This window comes from Squalius cephalus (genome assembly GCF_949319135.1).
Source record: "Squalius cephalus genome assembly, chromosome: 1".
Taxonomy (NCBI): Eukaryota; Metazoa; Chordata; class Actinopteri; order Cypriniformes; family Leuciscidae; genus Squalius; species Squalius cephalus.
Genome location: NC_137122.1, coordinates 47050178 through 47074493, shown reverse-complemented (window position 1 = coordinate 47074493; position 24316 = coordinate 47050178). Strand labels below are relative to the sequence as shown.

Here is a 24316-nt window from a genome sequence, read left to right as displayed (position 1 = left end):
AATGACTGGATCAGCTTTTGATATTACATTAGCTAATATTTAAGAGGCTATAAAGTTAATGGCCATTGGGAATGTGATCAGCAGGGATTGTGGCTCAGGCATCCAGGGATTGTGACTCAGGCATCCAGTGCTTTCTTGTTCAAATTTTTTTTTTAAAATAAATAAATAGCATTTAATGTATCTTGAAATGCTATATTGACAATTCTCTCAAAGCTGTTTAATTACATTATTTACTGTGGTGATATATATATATATATATTTTTTTTTTTTTTTTTTTTTTTTCATGAAGACATAGGCCTACTTTTTCAAGTAACTATAAATTTACAAAAAAACATCTGAGTTAATTTTTCAAATAAGTTACTTGTATTCTCATTTAATGTCTGACAGCTCTCCTGTCAGTGAGAAATCGAGAGAAAGGTGCAGAGGCGTTGTGTGTAAACATGATGGCTATTTTAGTTCAAGACTAAGGGTTCGTTTACTCGACAACGATGTACAAAAACAGAAAAGTTCTCCCTTTGTACTTTTCACGTGTACAGACAACACCATTGTCAAAACAATCCCTGTTCCCACGGATCCGCAAAAACACTATTCACTTTGAAACACTAGGCCTACGCACCAACAGACTGAACATGTAATACTCATGAGCATGACGTCACCGTTTTCACAAATTCACATTTTTGTAGTTTACACGGGATGATATCGTTTTCAAAAACTTGCACTTTGAAACCGGTTTTCAAAAGTTTTTTCGCGTTTTCAGGATCCCGAAATGCTGTTGTCGTGTAAATTAACGGCCAAAACACGTAAAAAGTTTTATGCTTTATGTTAAAAACTGTGCTGTGTAAACGGCCCATTATTGTGAGCATGCTTTTACTCATCTCACTTGCACAAAAACAGATTCAGTATTCCTCAAAATGAATAAAAACTGTGAAATGCAAACTCAGAATATTACGCAAACCTGCAATAGTTAAATATGTTAAATAATACAAATATACTTTATGTATTTAATCTCCCCTTATTAACCAATATCTTTGCTGCTGACCTTCAATGATTCAATTTAACCATACAAATAAGTAAAAATTACTTTAGTTAAACATCACATTTGTTACATTTTTTTGTTCTTGTTTATATTGCTGAAGTAGGAGCGTTGAACTTTCTTCTCCTTCTGCAATCCAGAATGGCACAGCACAGCTGATAGGTTTGAGCTGCGCTTTCTACTGCAGAGGCAAACATTTGCATTCCAGCCTGAGGCTTGTTCATTTCACTTTTGGTGTGTTTTTACTTATTTATTTTTTTAAGTAAAAATACCAGACTCTGCTACTTCGCTTTGCTTTGTAGAGAGAGTCTGGAGTTCCGTAATAGAAAAACGTTTTCTTTACCGCCTGGGGGCGCTAGTCTGAAGCTTAAAATCATTGGTTACCCGTAAGCCAATCACATAATGTTTGGTTATGGCGTGTGTTATGCGCATGCTCAGCCGCATCTAACTTCCACTGTAAACACGTATGATGCGAAAACAAAACCAGCGAGCGAAATACCGGAGTGAACATGGCTGTGAACGACTTTTGCAGATTATGTGAAGTAAATCTACGCATCCACGGAACAATCAGCGTCTACGTCACGGCTCTCAGCCCGCCCTCTGTTCGTTGATTGGCCGGCTGTTTTCAGGCCAGAGGAAAACGGAAAGCTATGACGCGGTCTCAGACTGAGTACAGAAGCGAAATGAAATTGAGCGGAAGTACGAAGTCTGACGTAGTCAGGCTAGGTTAGTTCCCCCAAAAATGAAAAATTCTGTCAGTAATTGCTCACCCTCATGTTGTTCCAACCCCGTAAGACTTTCGTTCATCTTCGGAACACAAATTAAAGGCACACTATGCAAGATTTGTACCTTAATATAACAGCTTTGAAATCATTTCGATGGTAAACGAACTCGTAGTAGGGCGAATCATCCCGATAGCAAAGCAGGGGGGGACGCCGCTGGCAAAACCAGCAATGCAAGTTTGAGAGGTGGCGCCCCGCCAAATCACGACTTGCTTTACGGCACGGCGTCACATACATCAACAACATATGAAGCAGCCTCTAAGGAAGACACTAGCACGCATTTCAGACGTGAATCATGGCAGAGTCGACGAAGAAAATGAAGAAAGCGCGGTCGGAAGAGTGCAGAGACGGCTCTGTGTGAGTGGTATTTACGACAGTAACGTTACAAGTACTCCACAGCGACTCTAGGGGTCGCTGTTTGAGAAAAACGGAAAAACGGAAACTGCATAGTGTGCCTTTAAGATACTCCTTCATAGGCTGCTAGTAATTGCATCTGCCGGTCCAGAAAAGTTAGTGAAGACATCGTTAAAATAGTCCAAGTGACTGCAGTGGCTCAACCTTAAGTTTATCAAGCGACGAGAATACTTTTTGTGCGCAAAAAATAAATTTTATAAAAAATAACTTTATTCAACTATTCATTTTCTTCTGTGTGGGCCTCTGAGTGAGTTCGCGAGAGCGTCACGACGCATGCGCGAGAACTGAGAAGATGACGCAGATGGGTCTCGATGTAGTGTTTAAAATGGTTCTAAAGTGTGCATTTCCTGGATGTCCGAATCGTGAGAAACCAACGAGAAAACGTTAAAGTGCCTTACCAATGCCGTAAAATGAATGGCTTACCTTTCACACTTTCCCATCAAATGACCGTGAGCGTCATCTTCTCAGTTCTCACGCATGCGTCGTGACGCTCTCGCGAACTCACTCAGAGGCCCACACAAAAGAAAATGAAGAGTTGAATAAAGTTGTTATTTTGGGGGGGGTTTGTGCACAAAAAGTATTCTGGTCGCTTGATAAACTTAAGGTTGAGCCACTGTAGTCACTTGGACTATTTTAACGATGTCTTCACTAACTTTTCTGGGATGGCAGATATCGATTACATAGAAGCCTATGAAGGAGTGATCCAGCTCTCAGATTTCATCAAAAATATCTTAATTTGTGTTCCGAAGATGAACGAAAGTCTTACGGGGTTGGAACAACATGAGGGTGAGTAATTACTGACAGAACTAACCCTTTAATATTCTCACAGGACACTTGTTTACTGCTTTTCCTTAACCATTAGCTTCAACCAGCTTTTGTAAAGAAATTCATACATAAGCACAACTTATATTTGTCCGCAAAACTAATTTAAGCATTTCAGATCTTTAAGCAGGTCTTTAAAATTATGAAAAACAGTTGTGTCCAAACTTTTGACTGGTAATAGCCTATTTAAAAACAACTAGCCTCATCATACCCCCCAAAAAATAGACTTATTCACAAGCCAATAAAAAAATAATTAAAACATCACATTCTATATTTCTAAATTAAATGTGTCCACACTAAATGTGTTTATTAACATGTGTTAAACATCTTTAAAAGAACAGATGCATTTTAAAGAAAATTCTCTCACTCAGAGAGAGAGAGAGAGAGAGAGAGAGAGAGAGAGAGAGAGAGAGAGAGAGATTTTTTAAATGCATCTGTTCTTTATATATTTAAAGAAAGAAAGAAAGAAAGAAAGAACAATTCCACATCCGACCAGTAGAGGGCAGACTCTCAGTCCTGTCTATTTGAGAGGTAATAGTCATCAGTCCTGGCACTGGCATTAGTTTGAACAGGAACACTGGCCAGAGAAGTGCCTAATGCCAGGATGCCCACTGGTGCGATTAGGCTGTTTGAGGGAGACTAATGGCTGACCACTGCCCTAGCTGGGTGTTTTAAGGAGGACTTTCCCTCTGTCTGGGGGCTGCTTGGTTCATGTGTTAAACTGGCGGTAGGACAAGGTATGCGGGGTTCATTCACACAGGGATTAAATAAGAACAAGTCACATTTGATGGCCCACTCGAAAGGCTGTTCAGCACCAGCTGGGCTCTGGCGTTGATAGTTTGCTCATGGCAGCCAAGATCGGCCTCTCCACAGTCTGCAGAACACACAGTCCATTAATCATTATCTTATAGCTTCTGATGGGAAACTTCATTTGGCCCGACAAGAGTCATTTTCATTTAAAGGGAACATTTTGGGCATCTAAAGCGTCTGGCCTATTTCTGATAATATGGGCAGTTCATAAAGAATCAGAATTTAAGAATTGACTCCCTTTAAATTGATGAGTTGGAATTTGAATAAAATGTCTACGGGATGAAGAATTGGAGGGACAGGAAGATGAATATACTGAATTGCATTTGAAAGATATTCAAGGCAAGCACACAACACAGAAAACTCTTCAGCGTAACAAAATGGGCATGCTTCTATTTTGTAAACAGCTTTCAGGGTAAATTAGTACATTCTGGAAAATGTGGTCTTCCACCATTGTTCATAGGTCAAATAATAGGCCTATATTAAAACTATTTATTTAAAAAAATAATAATAATTTGTTGCAATTTTTGAAATGCCATCTTAATTAAATGCAAATTTCTATTGATGCCATTTTACATTTTTATATTGGTTATATTGGCTATTGGTTATAATATAGGCCTATAGGTGTTTTTGGAAATTCACCATTGTCTATGAAAAAGTCTTCATTTTCTGAAAAATTAAGTTTTCTTTATAAATCTAATAGATTTTTTTTTTTTTTTTTTTACAATTCAACATATTCTATTACCTCAGTTAAAAATCATGAATTTCATTAATCTCGATTTAATTCTGCATAGCATAAAAAGTAGCCTAGTTTTTCATGAAATGACTTTGTAACAATTCAAATTTGACATAAAAAAAAAAAATCACATGTCTTTGGAATGCACAGCACAATCAACATGAATTACATTGTTTTTATTTACCTTGTGTCTATTGAAATCGTGGTATGTGTTGTATTAGTGCTCCTCCTGGTGGCGAGATTCTTGAACAACAGGTTCGTCCTGTGGAGATAATACAGTTGTGCGGTTAAAGCGCTGCAGTCTTCTGTTTGACCACCAGGTGGCAGTAGCTCCCGTCAGTCATCATTACTGCCTTGAACCACAACAAATTGAAAATGAAATTACTGTCAATCTATTGAGAGAATGAAGTTATGTCATATCATAGTCCGTAGAGGGAAGGAAATAGACAGATGGGCTACTGGTGCAGATAGAGTGGTTTTAAAGGAGGAGGGAAAAAAGGATGACATTTATTTTGTTGTTTCTTTGTTTTATTCTACTGAATAGAATCCTCCCTCTCTCTTTCACATCTCCAATTCCCTTGTTCCTTATTTTCCCTTGCGCATTATAATGGATGCATCAGGGAAAGAACACAGCAAACTGGTCTGCGTGCTGTATTCGCATAAAGATTTAGTTGTTCAGGAATAAAAGAAAACAGTAAAATTGTAGGGACAAGAGAAGACAATGGACCCTGAACAGGATTATTATGGGGGTTGAAAAATGTACCAAATGCGCAAACAAAATGAGTGCACTACATAGGCATAACTTAAATGAAAATTAGGGTTGTTGCTCTCATTCTTCCAGTAATCTCGCTTAGAGCATGTTTTTACAGAGAGGTCTTATTTTGTGGCTAGCAGACCTCATCTTCACTCGTTCTTGTCGATGTGGTGAAGGGGGAGTGAATGATAGAACCCATCAATCAAAACATCTCTGCTTCCATCGCTTTTTATCCACTGCATCTTCCTGAGTGCTGAAGACATATAGGCCTACAGTGATCAAAATGAATGAAATAAACAACTTCCAACATTTGATTCTGAGTTCAGAATTTGTAGTGAAGAACCTTTAAAGTCACCATGAAATCAAAATTGACCACTTTTTTTATGGAATGTTGCAGTATTATTGTAAATGATTTATTCGTCCACATCATTATTTAATCAAAATTCATGTGTCCTCATAATCTTTAATCAAAGTAACTTCACATCTCTTCTCTTCTCTGATGATGTGTTTACTGGCATGAGGGCGGGGCAAACTGTCACTCACGTGACATCGCAGCAACAGCAAACCACAACCATCCAATGGTCCAATCAATTCCCAATGTACAAAATCAAGACCCGCCCCATATTTTTTCTTGTTCGAGAAGCCGTTCACTATGGCGCTTTTCCACTGCGTGGTACGACTCGGCTCGCTTTACTTTGGCTCAGGTTGCTTTTCCACTGCAGTTAATACCGCTTTAAAGTGGGTGGGATTATAGACTGATCGTTATAGTTGCGCCGCCACCTTGGTTTCTGACCACAATACTGCATTTCTTTTTTCAAGTTGTGTGCAACGGTCGTTTCAAGCAAGTCGTTTAAAGTCATGAATGCGGACAAATGATACTGCGGTTGGCTGTTGCTGACTATTTAAATCTAGCGGGTTTGGTGTCTCTTGTCGCAAATCGATGTAGTGACGATATTCTCTGATCAGTGATTGCAGATACTCTCTGACCAATCAGTGATCTGCAGTGTTTACACGTCACATTTTATTATCGGCTCGCTTGGAACCTCAACCAAGGTGGTAGGCTATAAAAAATAGTACCAGGTACTAGGTAGCCTACTGTACACACAGTGGAAAACCCCCCAAAAAGAGCCATATCATGCAGTGGAAAAGCGGCATCACATATAGGGTGCGTCTCAATCAACTTCTAGCTCCATAGCTCATGAATCAGTATATTGTGTTCATGAATTCGTGTACTGGTAAGGACAGTAAAGGACGCTGCCTGCTCACTACATATTGGGACAATGTTGACTGTTTAGCTGACTTTAAATTCCATCTTTCAGGCTTTTTTTCCAGCAAAGGTGGCAAAAACTCAACTATTGGAGATGGTGTGAAGTGTGTCAACGCAAAACTCCTTTTCTCTCATTTTGATAAGGTTATTTCATTAACATAATCTCAAAGAGGTGAGTTTCACTCTAAACTGCTGATTCTGTGGGGAACCATCGTGACTCAAACTTAGCGTGTTTATTTATATAAACAGACAGTTCATCTTCCACGCGCCTCCAGCCAAACGGAAGCATCCGCACCGGGCTGCTTTTTTGGCGGGCAAAAGGGTTAAAACCGATCGGCAGGCATCAGTTTAATCATAATCAACCGAGCTAAAGAGGAGTAATGGAACCTGCGAGCCGGGCGCGCCTGTGTTCCGCCACAGATTAGCCGCTAATTTGCATAGCGCTTTCGTTCATCCACGTCGGCCCGACGACAGGCCGTCCTCCCCGGACACAGCCATGCGTAGCCTCCGGGGCCGCTTTGACAAATGGCTGGCCGCGTAGCGCTGTCTTTGCGCCCAAGACGGGGCAGCGAGAGCGACAGTGATTGATAGTCTGACGGGATAAATAGTGCAGAACTTCTTCTTCTTCTGCTTCTTTTTTCTCTAATAGGAGTACAAGAGGTGTTTAAAAACCTGCGTAATGGAGAAATATGAAGCCAAGCAGAGCAAGTGGGAAGGAGATTCTGTGTGTTCGAGTTCGCGAGTGAGTGTTTGTGAGGTAAAGAGTTTGTGTGTAGAGTCCTACTCAAACATGAAGTGCTTGACTTTTTTACTCCCAGTCTGATCTGACACTTTACTCAGTGGCTTTGTTCAAATAGTATGCTACTAGTACTGCAGTAGTGTATCACTGCTGTATAGTAGCCTATGTAGGCTATAATGCATTGCGCAGTGCACCACATGCACATTTTCTGTATGCATTTAATATCCAGATGACCTAGCCTGTTTGTCAAAATATGAATAAACCAGAACTAATACCTGCAGTGATTTGTAATAATTTGAATGTATTTTTGAGATTTTTTTTGATCAGATAGCCAATAGTTAAGTAATTTTTACACTCAATTGGTTTAAAAATGCAAAATAAAGATTTTTATTTTTCAAGACGATAACCAGATGGCACTAGCTTCTCGCTGAATGCAGCATGCCAATGTTGAGGTCAACGTAGGATACTGCTGTTTGAAAGTATTGTTGCATTTTGTGTGCTATTTAAAATATAGTAGGCTTTATAGCTAGTATGTAACCACATATTCAGGTGGAACAAATGTAATAAAATAAGAAAAATTCATCCAGACTGACCACTAATGTAAATATTTGGTGGGGTTTGTTCCTGTCAGTGTCTATGATGGTTATTTCCATGCAGTATACAGTACATATTGTGCAGTGTGCCAGTATTCCATTCCAAACATAACTAATACTCCATCAACCTTCATTTCCACTGGCAAATTATTTTTCCTCCATTGCCATCATCATTTTCAGTAATGAATAATTATATATAGTAATAATTAGCAATACGCAGTGCAGTTTGGGATGTAACTAATCGGTACCATTTAGAGCCTGTCACTGATCCTCTCCATTTTGCAATCAAATGTTTGTTTAAACATTTCCATAGCCATTGTTTTCATGTTACAACCAATATTTCATAACTATATTTCATAAGGGCGGGCTGACCAGATTTGCAAAGAGCGCCATATACTCAACCGTATGGGACCCGAGATTCTCTACACACTACAAATGACTGCTACACCATATAACAGATAGACATTAAGAAAAATAACTGAATAAATTGACTAAAAAATGAATGTGAATACATTCAAGCATTTAAATGCTTTGTCCTTAAATAAAAAGAAACACTCCCTATAGTTAAACAAAAGCAGGATCCTTATTATCTTATTAGAAATGATAATGCCATATAATATTTTTCAACTACACACACACACACGTACAGTATGTCCCTGGGTGGCTCTTTGTTGGCAGATGAGGGTGCAATAAGGCAGTATAATGAATTCATTACATGCTATCTGACACCATTACCATAAGAATGCCAAACACATACATCAGCAAACACGATTTACACACCTCACCTCGCTCAGCTGCTAGCACACGCGCACACACATGTTGGGTTTTCATGTTTTATGGGGACTTACCATAAGCATAATGATTTTTATACTGTAGAAATTGTATATTCTATCCCCTAACCCTAAACATACCCGTCACAGAAAACTTCCTGCATTTTTACATTTTCCAAAAACATCACTTAATGTGGTTTTCCTTATGGGGACCAAAACATGTCCCCATAACATAGGGTGTACATGAACCACACACACACATCAGTGAGTATGGATCTGCACAGCTGGTAATTCAGATGATGTTTTGGATATGTATCAATAACATGAAAAACATGAAGAATCTAAATAGAACGTCAAAGACGTGACATGTTTGCATAAAAATGATATTTCCTTGCAAACAAAGCATTTCATTATATTTTCATTTATTTATTGTTTTTAAATGTAAAAAGCTCACAATTACTGTACACACACACACACACACTCGGTGAAATCCTCTGCGGGTGCATTAATGCACAGAGATAGATCGCAGGCATTAAGAAAAATAATGGTGTGGATATTGCAGCCTCTCATCTCTGGTCAGAGTGCTTTAATAAAGTGTGTAATAAAGTGACGGGGTGAATGTACGCTCTGAATTATCTACGGTAAGTGCTGAAGATCTGTCTCGGTTATGAAAACACAGCATCACTCATTCACAAGAAAACCCGGAGTCATCGACCAAAGCAACAGCAGAAATTCAGATGTTTACAACTGTCAGATAGCAAGTTTAGATGACATTATTATGCAGGTGCTACATTAAAACATTACAACGTTATATTCTGTTCGTTTATGTTGGAGGTTATTAGGTAATTAGACCATAATTCAGGGCAGATGGTGGTTAAAGATGCTTTATTGCATTAGAGCTCCTGGGACCAAAACTCCAGAGAGATGTTTATATATTAATGAAACTCATCTGGCTACAAACATTAATAAGATTTAAGTAAATTCTCATGTGTGTTTGGAACTAATTTGAATCAATTACACCTGGAAAGTGAGATAAAAGCAACAACAACAACAACAACGACGAAAAATCTGAAGTACAACTCAATGTTGCATGAACTCTAGTTTGAGCATGTGAAATGATTTGATGGTAATGGGAACTGGACCGAGACTCTTAACAGCTGTATTAATTAATATGACTAATTAAAATGCGGCTTCCCTTATGGCTGTCCAATGAGATGTGATTGAAGATGACAGTAATCAAGACGTGGAAAACTTTTTTAAACCAGTTGACAGAGCTCGATTCAGTGCGCTTGGGAGAGAGAAATGGCCTCTAACTACGGTATATAGAAATTCCAGGCACACGCACACACTCGTTCAGGCCTGCGCAACATCACGCTGGTTGGCCGCTGCCAGGGCTGTATGTTCACACACTCTTCATAAGGCTCAATTTAACTTCTTGTGTGTAATAAATAGAGTTGCCAGATCATTTGGGCCATATGTGCTGTATCACCCTCAAACACACAGACGGTCTTTCGCTCCGAGTTCTCGGCACGTTGACTGGCAGCGTTCTGGGGACTGAACATGGAAATGTGATACGCCGCAGCACCTGGAGTCCTACAGGAGACAGGATGTGTGTTTGGGCTCTGCTTGACTCCCGCGTGTTTCTGTTCTGTATATTATCATGCACTATTGCCCTGTGGCCTGCAAGGCCCCGGGCTCCTTCTGAGTCTGCCACTCAATCAAGACTAAAAGTCCATGAGTTTAAGTGCAGATTTCAATGGAATACAGAACTTTTTTTCTTTTAATTATTTGCAGAAATTACAATAATAATAAAATAACATTTAAAATAATAAATAGATAATGGCTGTATTTCAGTTTGCGTACTGATGTTATGCACTAAAAGTATGCACTTTACTGGATAGTACGACCGAGTGTTTTTTATTTGCATTCATTCATTTAGCTTATCAAGACTAACTACACTGAAGCTATAATTAGCAAATATGTAATTAGCAATTAAATGTAACTATGTAATTAGCAATTAAAACATTTATCTGGCACAGAAACATCAAAATGGCAGTTTTAAATTGATAACTATAGATTTAACTAATAGAACTGGAGAAGTCATTTATATAACATTGAACACATATTGACAAATAGCAGTACACATTTGCAAAATTCACCAGAAATTTTAATCATATGGGCACTTTTGGCATCATATTTTCAATGTACACTACTGTTCAAAAGTTTGGGGTTAGTAAGATTTTTTTAATGTTTTGAAAAAAGTATCTTATGCTCACCAAGGCTGAATTTATTTGATCTAAACAACCGTAATATTTTGAAATATTATTATAATTCAAAATAACTGTTTTCTATTGGAATACATTTTCAAATGTAATTTATTCCTGTGATGACAAAGCTGTATTTTCACTCCAGTCTTCAGTGTCACAGGATCCTTCAGAAATCATTCTAATGTGATGATCTGATGCTCAAGAAACGTGTATTATTATTATCAATGTTGAAAACAGTTGTGCCGCTTAATATTTTTGTTGAAATCTTGATAGATTTTGTCCAGGATTCTTTGATGAATAGAAAGTTCCAAAAACAGCATTTATTTGAAATAGAAAATAAAAAGTTCAGTTTAAATGATCTAGGATGCATTCATTCTAATACTATTTAGTACTCGTAGTATATAAATATGTAGACACAGGCAGAGAGAGAGAGAGAGATAGAGAGAGAATTGGGCGTAGTTAGAAATGTCCAATAGCATGAGAGAATAATAGAGTTGGAGATGCATACATTAAGAATGTGGGCGTCATAGACATAAAGAGAGAGAGAGAGAGAGAGAGAGAGAGCACAAAACAAGTGCATGTCATGTTAAATGAATATGGAAAAGAAAAAAGTGAGGGCGTATAAAAGAAATAGCACTTTGATAGACTTTTCCCCCCACATAGGCTAGTTTGTCAGATCGGAGAAATAGAGACAAGTAACGTTTTAATATTTCTTATTTTAGACACTCGCTTTAATATTACTTATTTTAGACACATTCGCACAAGCATCACACGGCACGGCATACAAATTCAAAACCCCACTCTATCATTGTAAATGTCCAAAACTTTTATTCAGAGTTATGGATTCATCTATTATGCCTAATTCACTAGACACACACACACACACGCACGCACCGCCAGATGTCTTTCTCCCTCGATCGTCACTAAGGAGTTTCTCTGTACAAACAGCAGGGGTCACTTAGTGACCCTTTGAGAGGTCAAAGGTCAGGTTCCCAGCCTGGTGTAGTCATGGTGATGGCATCTGGAGAGTTGAAGCAAAGTGGAATCTCCTCGGCTTGTCAAACCGTCCACACACACACACTCGCTCCTGCTCGGGCTCATTAGGTTTATAATCTGTATTTTTTTATTGCAGTGGACTCCTCTTCGAGGTTGTTTTGATTATATATATATAATCTTGTTGGTTATGTGCTTAATTATACGCTATAGGGTATGTTGTGCATTGATAACCACAAACCAGAACACCAGCCGCCCACATTATCCCATAAACCCGCCTGTCCTGTTACCTGGGCAACAGCTGAGAGTGGCGTCCAGAACAGGCCCGGAGGCGAGGGCTCCGTCTCCTCTCTCCCTGTCCTTGAGCTTTTCTCCCCATGGCTCCAGAGCCTGGCAGCTGAAGAACACAACAGAAAGAGCTGTGTGCATCTGCTTCTGTGAAGTCAGCACGCCTGGAGGCTGGCATTACGACAAGGTCAGAGGTCATCGCTTTCTGGGTGGCGTCTCCCGTTTCATTCTGCTGAAAGTCACGATGTAAAAACACAGTTTGAGAGATGTTTCTCATGAGCGTGAGCTGAGAATTATGATAAAGTGCTTCAAACTCTGTGGAAACTGACTGGACTTGAACATTCTTTATATAAATGTGCCATGATAACTAAAGTATTGGCCAAAATACAATAATTCTGTTATTACTGGTATATAATTACTGGTATTTCGGTTACTACTGTGGAACTACTGAGATTAAAATGAGGTAGTCAAGCAGAATCTTAATTTACAGACATTCATTTGCATAAACATATATATAATATAACAAAGAAGCCCTTAGGAAAGAACATTTGAATCTGATTTCTTTAAATATGAGATTTAATGGAGAGCAAATGGAGAGTCATGCTTTAGTCATCTGCTTTTTAGATTATCCTCTTGAGAACAACAAAAAAAACCTTCCTTGCATATCACCGTAATCTTCAGAAGAGATCTCAACAATGGCTCAAACTTCTCAGAATTAACAAACCAAAGTTTGCAGTTTCAAATTTTAAACAAAACCAAATGATTTGAGTTTATTGTTACCTTTACAGCTTTAGACTGTTACTCCACATCTACAATTTCTCATTTGTGTCTATTTTATTTTTGTGAAATTTAAGGAGAAACATCTGAGAACTCCATGACAGACAATATGATATGAAAAATATATATATATTATATAGAGAGATTATACAATATTACATGTAAAAATGATATATATAGCTAGGCTTGGGGTGGGTAAGATTTATTTTAAAAGAAAAATAAATGCTGTTCTTTTGAACTTTCTATTCATCAAAAAAACATGGATAAAATGTAACACGATTTCCACAAAAACATAAAGCTGCACGACCGTTTTCAACATTGATAATAATCAAAAAATGTTTCTTGAGCAGCAAATCAGCACATTAGAATGATTTCTGACGGATCATGTGACACTGAAGACTGGAGTAATGAGGCTGAAAATTTTAACTGGTTTACATTTTAAAATATATTCAAATAGAAAACAGTTGTAGTTAAATTGTAATAAAATTTCACATCTTCACTGTATATTTGATCAAAGTAATGCAGCCATGTTCATAGTTCATGTCTACATATGTGTGTGTGAGATATCAGGTGACAGGTAGGGTGAGGGTGGCAGACAGCTGTCTGAGGGGGGGTCTGATGTCCATGTTGTAAATTCAGGAAGGGGGTTGTCATTGATGTATATCTGACAGGCCCGTGTGGGTGTGAAGTGTGCATATGTGTGCAGGGGTCTATGTGTGACTCAGCGACCTGTAATTGCTGTAACCTAAGCGTTAGCCAAACCGCGCTCCGATCAGATAACACACGTTCACATCGTCAAGCTAGCCTTCTCTGATCTGTCTGTGAGGGCTCTCGATGTCTCAGTAATGTTTGAATGACTCTCACACACGTTCTCCCATCCCCTAACACACAGCCTGCCCTGTCCAGATCAGACAATAGTCAGACGCTCTGGCATTCCAACATGCCAGATGATCTGACGCGTCCAGCCTGCTTTTCAGCTCTCCATCCCAGCCGTCAATCACGCGGCTGAGTTACGGCCACGCTCGAGACGCCGTAGGCCTTGCAGACGAGGAGGAGAGTTAAATATCTCTCTGTGAATGATCTGTCTTTGTGAATTATGTGTGTGAGTGTGTATGTGAGGGGTTCCCTTTCTCCTCACTATTCAGATAGATTGACCCCGTGGCTGTAAACTACTACTACTCTCTCTCTCTCTCTCTCTCTCTCTCTCTCTCTCTCTCTCTCTCTCTCTCTCTCTCTCTCTCTCTCTCTCTCCACACACATAGGAATGTTACATTGTGTATATATCCATCATGCCAATCTCTTCCTGTTTTTAACATCCACAAAAACCTAAAAACATAGATTTTAGTCTGAGCCGTGGTGCAGTGGATACTAAAATGTTGAGCCCTGGTGCTCATGTGGCAAAGGTAAAAAAAATAAAATAAAAAAAAACCCGGATCATGGAGCAAAAAAATGCCATCAAAAGTGACCAAAATAGCCTGTATATTTGAAATTGGTTTTTAACATCCATGTATATATACACTCACCTAAAGGATTATTAGGAACACCTGTTCAATTTCTCATTAATGCAATTATCTAATCAACCAATCACAAGGCAGTTGCTTCAATGCATTTAGGGGTGTGGTCCTGGTCAAGACAATCTCCTGAACTCCAAACTGAATGTCAGAATAGGAAAGAAAGGTGATTTAAGCAATTTTGAGCGTGGCATGGTTGTTGGTGCCAGACGGGCCGGTCTGAGTATTTCCCAATCTGCTCAGTTACTGGGATTTTCACGCACAACCATTTCTAGGGTTTACAAAGAATGGTGTGAAAAGGGAAAAACATCCAGTATGCGGCAGTCCTGTGGGCGAAAATGCCTTGTTGATGCTAGAGGTCAGAGGAGAATGGGCCGACTGATTCAAGCTGATAGAAGAGCAACTTTGACTGAAATAACCACTCGTTACAACCGAGGTATGCAGCAAAGCATTTGTGAAGCCACAACACGCACAACCTTGAGGCGGATGGGCTACAACAGCAGAAGACCCCACCGGGTACCACTCATCTCCACTACAAATAGGAAAAAGAGGCTACAATTTGCACAAGCTCACCAAAATTGGACAGTTGAAGACTGGAAAAATGTTGCCTGGTCTGATGAGTCTCGATTTCTGTTGAGACATTCAGATGGTAGAGTCAGAATTTGGCGTAAACAGAATGAGAACATGGATCCATCATGCCTTGTTACCACTGTGCAGGCTGGTGGTGGTGGTGTAATGGTGTGGGGGATGTTTTCTTGGCACACTTTAGGCCCCTTAGTGCCAATTGGGCATCGTTTAAATGCCACGGCCTACCTGAGCATTGTTTCTGACCATGTCCATCCCTTTATGACCACCATGTACCCATCCTCTGATGGCTACTTCCAGCAGGATAATGCACCATGTCACAAAGCTCGAATCATTTCAAATTGGTTTCTTGAACATGACAATGAGTTCACTGTACTAAAATGGCCCCCACAGTCACCAGATCTCAAGCCAATAGAGCATCTTTGGGATGTGGTGGAACGGGAGCTTCGTGCCCTGGATGTGCATCCCACAAATCTCCATCAACTGCAAGATGCTATCCTATCAATATGGGCCAACATTTCTAAAGAATGCTTTCAGCACCTTGTTGAATCAATGCCACGTAGAATTAAGGCAGTTCTGAAGGCGAAAGGGGGTCAAACACAGTATTAGTATGGTGTTCCTAATAATCCTTTAGGTGAGTGTATATATATATAATCGATTTGACAGCACTAATATATATATATATATATATAGGCTATATATAAAATATAATTATTAGCATCTACATATATACAACCTTTTAATGTTAGATGTGATTAATCGCAATATATATATATATATATATATATATATATATATATATATATATATACACACACACACATATACATAGGCTATATATAATATATTTGTTTCTTAAATCTTAAATTTGTAAAGTAGCCCTGATTCAACCCAACATTCACTGATGTGTCTGAGACTCGTGTCACATGAAAACCATCACTAGGTCCACTAACCCTTTAATACGGCTCATGTCAGGAAGTGAGGTGGTGATTATTGGTGGTGGCGGGGCTGGTCAGTTCCATCATGTGCGCTAGGAGTCGGTTACCATGGTTACCATTACCATGCCACCTTGATTGGAGAACGAACTGTAACATAAAAAAAAACAAGCAATAAAATGGCAGAACAGATTTTAACTGCACTGACTGTATGTATACATAAGGGCACCTATATACATTTGTATGTGATTGGAATATAGAGAAAGCAAAGGTGGTCCCTGTAGTCTAGGGCGGCTGGCAGGAAAACAGATATCATTATGGAGCTGTTTGATATGCATACTGACATGCTCACGCACACACACAGAAGCACCTGACACTCCATCATGATGTCGTCCCTGAACCTCCCAGGGGGCTGCAGGCACTAGCTGGCGTCAGAAACACATTACAGCCGAGAGATTGAGGAGCCAGAGGCCATTATCTCCCCTCTACAGCACACAGCACTGCACTCCTCCTGCAGAGAGAGAGAGAGAGAGAGACAGAGAATTAGAGGAAGAGTGTGTGTGTGTGTGTGTGTGTGTGTGTGTGTGTGTGTGTGTGTGTGTGTGTGTGTGTGTGTGTGTGTGTGTGTGTGTGTGCGTGTGTGCGTGTGTGTGTGTCCATGAATGTGCATTCATTTTCTTGTGTGTGTCTGTTTGAGAGCGCTGTTTATCCTAAATTTATCCAACAGAGATATTAATGTGGCTTCTGCAAACACGTTGAAAAGAAAGCAATATATTATCCGAAAACTGCCTCTTGAATATTACATTTATGTGAAGATATCTTCATTTTCACAAAAGAAAAAAAAATCATACCCTTTTTTTAATACTACATTGTCCCTGTAATCATATAATATAATGTAATATTGAAGAATTGATGTTTTAACTGTCTGGAAAACAATGTCAAGAATGGTGACCTGTAATCTGTCTCTGTTTTTAAGGCATTGATATTTTGCCAAAGGTATTGATGGCCTTATTTTGACAAATTGATGTTTTTGTCATGATAATGTTTTTTTGATCACATTAAGATTTGCACCATTGATGTTTTTAGTGATGCTTCATTGACGCTTTGCAGTCTCATTCTAATTTTGCATGTTATTTTATTCAGTTAAATATTTAAAAGTTATTGATGTTCAGTTTCATTAAGGCATTGTTAGTTGTGGTTGAAGTTCATTGAAGTTTTCCAGAGAGGAACAGAAGGTTTACAGGTCTGTCCAAAAATACTGATATATGTATCTTCCAAATAAATGGCATAATACGATAACCATACATACATACTCATTCAAAAGTTTGGGGTTGGTAAGATTTTAAAAATATTTCTGGAAGAAGTTTCTTATATGCTCACCAAGGCTGCATTTAACATTGTGATATTATTACAATTTAAAATAGCTGGTTTCTATTGTATTTTAAATGTAATTTATTCCTGTGATCAAAGCTGAATTTTCAGCATCATTACTCTACAGTCTTCAGTGTCACATGATCCTTCAGAAATCATTCTGATAAGCAGATTTGATGCTCAAGAAACATTTCTTATTATTGTTTTATATATATATATTAGTTTTTTGTTATTTTGTTTGATTATGTACAGTACTGTGCAAAAGTCTTATGCACATTAGTATTTTAACCCCACAAAACGGTTTTGAGGCATTTATTTAGATATTCTGCTTTAGTGTGTCAGTAGGAAATATCAGTTTACATTTCCAAACATTTCTTTGCACATTAATAATCCAGTGAGATTTTTGTAAGCACAAGAAGTCTGACAACAGCCGATATAATCTGATCTCACCATCATCGAGTCTGTCTGGGATTACATGAAGAAACAGAAAAAACTGAGACAGACTAGATAAGTGTGGCAACGTCTCCAAGACGCTTGAAGAAACCTTTCTGCAAAGCTCCCTGAAAAACTATGAGCAAGTTTACCTGGACAAAAGATGTTTAAAACGCAAAGAGTGGTCTCACCAAATATTGATCTGATTTAGTTAATAGAAGTTAATTGCTAAATAAAATCTATTTATGACATAATATTTGAAAGCATTCTCACTTTACAACATCTTTACACAAGTGTCTAAAACTTCTCACAGTACTTTATCTCTGCAGGAAGGTTTCTTCAAGCGTCTTGGAGACGTTGCTGCACTTCTTCTGGATTTAGTTTCTTCATGTATTCACAGACAGACTCGATGATGGTGAGTTTAGATCTTCGTGTGGATCATACCAGCTCAGACTCCTTGTGCATACAAAAATCTCAAAATTTTTGGACATGTAAACTGATATTTCCTACCGACACACTACAGTAAAATATATAAATAACTGGCTTAAAATTATTTTTTTTGTGTGTGTGAAAATACTAACGTGCCTATGTCTGCACACTGTATGTGCAAGTATGTGTGTGTGTATCAACAGTCAATCCAGGCAGGGGTCAGAAATCAGGATCATCATCATGACAGATGTTCTTATGAGCCTGATGGCATTCACAGCAGTAATTTCATTTTATCTAAAGACAAACTGTGCAAAACCGTCTGAAATGGAAAAAAAAAAGAGAAAAAGGGAGCAGAAAGACAAAGTGCAAGAAAGACAAAGAGCACTTGAGAGTCATGGACGGATAAAAAGCCTCTTTATGGGTTATTACAAGCACCTCTTTCATTTCCTCGCTGACACACAATGAAAAATTAGGATGAGGCACGACCGCTCCGTCTCCAGCAGTGTGGAATCACCAGGAAAAGCTTGAAACTGTCCTCAGCAAGACACAACATTAATCCACCGGCAATTAACGGTCTCTGATTGGCTAATCAGGATTTGTTTGGAAATGCAAAACCAGGTTTTGGAGGATGTGCGGTTCTTTACACAATGCGTGGCAGGGTCATTTCCTTTCAAAAAGCCCTGAAAAGTTTATGGCACTGATTCTGTCCGTGTTCAGAAGCTCTTGTTTAAACAGTCACAAGGTAATAAAATAGGACGTCTGACTGACAGTTCACTTTATTCATATATACATATCATTTAAAACTAAATGAAATAATGAATAAAAAAGAAACTCAAAAAACAATGCAGAAAATGATCCAGGATAACTAAAATTGAAAATGAGTGAATCTTTCCAATATCTCTGAGCCACGGCAAGTTCTAGAAGGAGTAAATAAATTGTAAGTCCGACACTTAGAGGCCTTTAACTGACATTTTATCTCAACACCCAAACTTCATCTGTTAAAACTCAGTTTGTCAGTTTGATTTCGAGTTACTGACTTTTATTGCCTCCGTGCAATAAAATCACAAACACGACACGATAACTGTCACAACAACTCATAACATTTTACAGAGATGGTCACGGCTGACTTCCGCCTGCCCCTCAAACGAGCTCTGAGAGTTTGGATTGGTCACTTGATAACAGTCATTCATCACGACCGGACGTGTAGCGACGACAACTGACATGTTCACACTGTAACAGAACCGCAGGCTGACAGAGATGCTTGATGAAAGTGTAAATGACAAACGTTTAATCAACCGAAATGTAACATCAACAGCCACGGGGGCTGTAGTTAATGAGAAGTAATGGAAGAAGCCTTCTGGGGGCTTTTTTTTCCCGTAGCATAGGAATGTAACTCACACCATTTAGTGTGAATGGTGCGCCATGGAATGCTTTAAATAATCAAAACCTGAGATTTATGAATTGGCCAAGGAGTTCTGAAAATAGTCTGTGTGGAAAGTTCATTTACTTTCCAACCACTGCTTATATGCATTTGATATCTATTCACTATGGGTATGAGTCAGCATTCAGATGTTCAAAATGAACTCAACATTTCACATCAACATGAGTTAACTACCTTAGTTAACATGAAGAATGAACAATACTTCTTCAGCATTTATTAATCTTAGTTAATATTAATTTCAACATTTACTAATACGTCATTAAATGCACTGTGAACTGACATGAACAAACAATGAGCAGTTGTATTTTTATTAACTAACGTTAACAAAGAATAATAAACACTGTAACAAATGTATTGCTCATTGTTAGTTCAAGTTAGTAAATACATTAATATTAACTAATGAACCTTATTGTAAAGTGTTACCTGATATACTATTAAAAAATGACAACATTGTTAATTGAAGATCAGTTTAATCAACAGAAACTCAAAATATTAGGTTATCTGAACAACATTAGTGAATCTCGGTTGATTTGACAAAAGAAAAAAAAAGTTGTTTGCAAACATGAAAATATTTTTACAGTGTGTCACCACTCTTGAAAGTGGAAAGAGAATTGTTGTATTAAAAGCTTTCTGAAGTGTTGTCTTTAAAAATGCAAATGACACATTTTCTAATTGAATGTGCGGTAATTTGCATACATTCCAAAAACAGAAATCTGAAAATTGTATAAAGCCATGTTCAAAAGTCTTATATAATTTTGTTTGACATTAGTTTTTACTGAGGGGATTTTTGGATATCTTTTTTTATTCCGTCATAAATCACCATGTTTTACACTATAGGTATATGATTCAGCACTGCAGAACCTGCAGAAACATCTCGTTGCATCTTTCAGCTGTTCGGTTGCATCAGATCTCCGGAAATAAATCAGGACCTGCATCTATGTGAATGTGTTTGTTTCTCTCCCTCTTACTTTTTCTGCTTCTTTCTCTCTGTTGCTTTCAAGAGTAAAGAGAGAGAGAGAGAGAAAGCACAAGCCACACATCATTTCTGGGCCTTTGCACTGCCAGGACACTCAATCCCGAGTGGGGAAAGTAACAAGCAATAAAAGAAATAAAAGGAGAAACAGACAGATAAAGAAGAGAAAGATTGGGAACGGAGGGGCGCAGCTGGGTTTGCCCCGTGCACACGGAGGGTTCTGGCAAGCGAGAGTGTTCGGGGGTGTACAGGCAGTATCTGCCCTCGGGGGGGACATGGTGGGGCAGGAGGGGGGAGGTGGGGGTCTCGACCCTCATCAATCTCACTCAGAACCCGCTTCAAGACACCAGAGGGGCCCAACCCCGCAGGCCAGAAACCCCCATCCTGTTCACCATACGCACGGGGGCGAGGAAAAGACCCCACTATTGTACACAGCGGGAGGATGGCACACACGCACACACCCAACGAATCCAACTGCCAACTAAGTTCTCTTTTAAGGGGAATACTTGATCTAAGTGCGTGTTTGAGAACGAGAAGTGACTTCAGACAGGTAAAAAAAAAAAGAAAGAAAGAGAAACCGTCATGGGATGTCAAAATAAGATGATTTAATAGTGTCACGTCCCGCTCGAACACTTGATCAAACCCACGTCTGACACCCAACGTCAAGGAAACTAGCATAATCTGTCTTCTGTGTGACATGACACACACCAAAACCGTTTACTATAATTACTTAAATAAATAGTTTTAAAGGATTCAAAATTATGGGGAATCAAAAGGGGAAGCTGCAAACAGGATCTCTTTAATATCTCAATTCTAGACAGCAATGAGATTAAAAGGAGAGCAAATGGAGACTGGCATAAAAAAGAGTCTCAAACTGAACTCAAATCAAATTCTCTTAAAACTACACTATACTAACACATATTCATTTGTGAATATTTCTCCAAAGGAAGTTAAGGAGAAAAATCTGAAAACTAAGTTGACATTTAAGGCATTTTTTTTTTAACATTGAATAAATCCAGGTTCAAAATTATTTTCTGATTTGTATCCCTCCATAGATCAGAAAATAATGTCAACAGCCAGAAAACGAATTGCACCATGCTTTTATGAATAAAATGTTATATAAACCAGATGAACAAACCCCTTTGGAAAAACCTTCAGAATATAGATATTATAATAAAATTGGAAAATTTGGTTTATGGAAGTGCTGCTGAAGTGGAGATTTCTAGCTCAGTGCAGGAGAGAAACATAGCCTTTAAAGATATGCATCGTAATTGAAATCTGCATATGTAATTAGATGAAGTGCAATAAAATATTGATGTTTTCTTTTCCACTATTCTGAAAGAAGACATGTTATGGAAGCAAAAGGTTACACTTTATTTTAAGGTGACATAGTGACATCGTACCGAGTAATATTAATTAACATGTACTTACTATAGAGTTACGGTTAGGGTTTGGTTTATGCATCATTTACTGTTGTTACAAAGTACACATAGTAACGTGTCTACGTCAGTGTTACCACACCTAAAATCACAAAATGAACTATAATGCAATAAAAAAATTGCTTTGCCTGTACAGTGTCTTGCCTTAAAACATAACGGAGATATCCAGAGCTTTGAAAGAGCAACTTTTGAGCAATGACATTTTCCTCTGGATACATTACTGCAAAGTAAAGAGAAAGAGAAAGAGAGAGAAACCGCAGGTGCATGAGTGAATCTGTGAATATAAAAGTGTGTGTGTGTGTGTGTGTGTTAAAGAAAGATGGAGAGAGTGCTTTGCGTGAATGTGTACTCGGATGATAAGGAGGGTAATTAATTTTGTTTAATTAATTGCTACAATGCTGCTATCATCACAGGGACTGAAGAGCACAACTTCTACTGTTCTAAAGTGGCGAAACACACACACACAAAGTCATACGCCACAACCTCATAAAGGTTGGGGACACGTTCGTTCACAATACAGATGAGAAGACAAGCTTTACGAACATGGATCCTCACATCTGTGAATCATTTGCAGACTAATTTATGAACAAAACATCGACACATGATACATCCAAGATACATAAACCGAGTCATGCACTCGTGTTTCCAGTGCAAAAATCACATGAACTGACAAAACACACGCTACATGACTGATGCAAACCACTATGTTCCACTATTACCATCATACATGACTATAAACATCAGCTAGAACGAGAACGAGTGGGAGAGAGAGGAAGAGCAGGACAGGATGGCAGAGGACAAGGGCCAAAATGTAAAAATCAATTTGCCAACTAAAACAGATGACCCTAAACTCAGTGTGGGGCTGGTAATGGTGGGGGGCTCCCACGGTAAATTCAATTTACTCAGCCCTACCAACTCAATTTGTGCTTCCATTTGGGGGCAGAAGAGAGGAGCGGCGCCACGGGATCAAGCGTCCCCCCAGGCCCCTGCGGCTCTTCTACATATGTTCCTCTTCCCAAACCTAATAATACCCACTCCAACCAGAGCCAGGTATCTCGATTCTGTTTCTATTATTTGCACCATACAGGTTTTTTCTCACACACGTTCTTATTGTTCCTTACTACAATACTGCAGTACTGCTTACATTTACATTTTTGGATCGGATTCAAGGCATACAATTTATTAGTTCATGCATTCCCTGGGAATCGAACCCATGACCTTGGTGTTGCTAACACCATGCTCTATTTCTTGAGCTAAGATTTCAAAGGTACACTGTTGTCACATGACCTTGATCTATACATGATTACTTCCGATTATATTCGTCGTATACATCTAAAACAGATCATATTTTTAGTCCAATTTTGTTCAAACATTTGTTCAAAACTTAAATAACACAAATAATGAGTCAGGAAAAAAATACATATTGCAACTTACGGTTCATTGCTCACAAAAGAATTTTATTAAAAAGCATTTTATTGAGGGATACAACATTCTGCACTGTGTGCTCTCAAATTCTGTTCCATGGATAAAATCTAATATCCATTCTGCTGTAGAAATAGTGATAGCAACAGTTTCTCTCTCAAGTGATACTATAACAGGATGGACATATCACACATCATGTTTGAATAAATAAAGAGCTGCACAAAAGGTTTAATGTAATAAAAAAATATATAGATATATATATATACATAGGTCACACTTTAGATTAGGGTCAAATTCTCTTTTGCCTCAATAAACTCTTAATTATGGCTCATTAATAGTTAGTAAGGAAGTTGTTGTTTCGGTATTGGGTAGGATTAGGGATGTAGAATATCGTCATGCAGAATAAGGCATTAATATGTGCTTTATAAGTACTAATAAACAGACAATATCCTAGTAATAAACTAGTTCATAGTGAGAAGTGGACCTTAAACTAGTATTACCAAAAAATATATAATAAAACTAAATAATAATAATAATAATAAAATAAACAAATAATAAAAAGTATATTTTGAAAATATTATTTAAAAATAATATAAACTGTATTAAAAATAATTATATAAGCAACTCATATTAATCGTGGCCTGGTATGAATAACATGCTCTTCAAAATGACAAACTTTTTTTCTGTCACAAATTCTCAAAGGGATTTTTTGCTGACAGAATCGTGCTTCAGTAGT

The 24316-nt window shown here is 38.2% G+C and overlaps 2 long non-coding RNA genes across 3 annotated transcripts; both read right to left on the bottom strand.

The window, feature by feature from the left end:
• Positions 1-3684: 3684 nt before the first annotated feature.
• Positions 3685-12397, bottom strand: LOC307162064. Of its 2 annotated transcripts, none has more exons than XR_013821850.1 (3): positions 12268-12397; positions 4779-4856; positions 3685-3925 (listed from the first exon to the last, which is right to left on the bottom strand). It is a non-coding gene; the product is annotated as an uncharacterized lncRNA (long non-coding RNA). The 2 variants fall into 2 exon arrangements; XR_013821851.1 differs by lacking the exon at positions 12268-12397 and adding an exon at positions 5491-5547.
• Positions 12398-12407: 10 nt separating this feature from the next.
• Positions 12408-16564, bottom strand: LOC307162060. Its single transcript, XR_013821848.1, has 3 exons — positions 16444-16564; positions 16092-16223; positions 12408-12497 (listed from the first exon to the last, which is right to left on the bottom strand). It is a non-coding gene; the product is annotated as an uncharacterized lncRNA (long non-coding RNA).
• Positions 16565-24316: the final 7752 nt, after the last annotated feature.